Genomic DNA, 1,479 nt, shown 5'->3' with positions numbered 1-1,479 from the left:
CAAATCCATTGGCACATCTGTTTTGGAATCCTAGAAGTCCTGATAATGTTTAGCTTACAGTAATTATCATTTTGTTATATATTTATAATGTAGCATATGTGTGTATATATATACACATACATGCAGTGTATATGTATACACACATACATTTGTGTGTGTATATATATATATATATATATATATATATATATATATATTTCTACTGCTATGTAATAAAAGTTTATTAGAAGGACTTTTCCAGGTTGTTCTATTCATTTCTCTCAGATTTATTGGTAACCACAGTGAAAGTTATTGTAGTTCTTGCCATAAAAAATGTCAACTCTTTCTGCCAGTGACAATGAGGCTTTAACACTCAGCATCCTATCCTTAACTTCTATGAACAACTCGGTGCCATGAGCATAACCTCTTCCTGTATCTTTGCTCAAGTTAGAGTTATCAAGTCTCCTATAGATACTTTCTTATGGTGTATAAGCTCCTCCCCCCTCCCGAAGTTCTGATGACCAGCTAGTCTGGAAAGATACCTGATCCCTTCTCCTCAATAATAGCCGAAGTCTTCCATACAGATCTTAGTTTTGAATTTAAAAAGAAAAATGCATTCTTAAAAAATAATTTAATAGAAAAAGGGTGCTATGCTGACTGAATCAGATTATGAAATTAAAATTTGGGTAAGAACTTAAAGTCTTTTTTTTAACTTTTTTTTTAACTTAAAGTCATATAGTAATACTAAGTAAAGTTTGTTTTTAATGTGATAAAAGGGCAATAAATGTATAAATGTGCTTTACACAATTGATGTATGTATGGATTGTGATAAGAGTTGTATGAGCCCCTAATAAAATAAAAAAAATAATTTAATAGTTTCATGCAGTGAAGTAAGAGATAGTACTTGTAGTTCAACAGTCCTGGATGTCTCATTTTTTAAAAAAAATTTCATAGACTTCAAAGCATAAATTTGGTTTCCAAATCCTTGTAAGGTTTACTATATTTATCCAAAATCTGTTAAATTGCAATTATCTAGAAACATACACACACGCACACAACCAGAATGTTAATTTATCTGGGACTAGTTTGTGAGTATTTACTAGAGAATGAAAAATATCCCCGTTGTAAGTTTGTTTTCTTATTATCTGACAGATTAAAACAAAATAAGCAGAGAAAATAAGGAACAACTAAAATAACTTCGAGATCATAACTCGATATTAAATATTCTTTTTGGAATCCACATCTCCAAACCTAGTCCTAGAAAGTCATTGTTACTAATACTATTATTTCCTCCATTAATCAAGGCAGAATCCAATGATATTTATTAGAGTCTGTAGATACTGGAAGGCACAAATTGTTTACCTGAAAGGTAGAAAATTTGAATCCACCCAGAAAAATCTTGGAAAAGTGGCCTGGCAATCTACTTCAGAAAATTCAGCCAATGAAAAGTCTAAAGAAAACATTTTCTACTCTGACACACAGATTTACCATGAGACAGAG

This window comes from Echinops telfairi, unplaced genomic scaffold (assembly GCF_000313985.2).
Source record: "Echinops telfairi isolate 266 unplaced genomic scaffold, ASM31398v2 ScPeMD7_6080;HRSCAF=6971, whole genome shotgun sequence".
Lineage (NCBI taxonomy): Eukaryota > Metazoa > Chordata > Mammalia > Afrosoricida > Tenrecidae > Echinops > Echinops telfairi.
Note: the sequence above shows the minus strand (reverse complement) of the source record.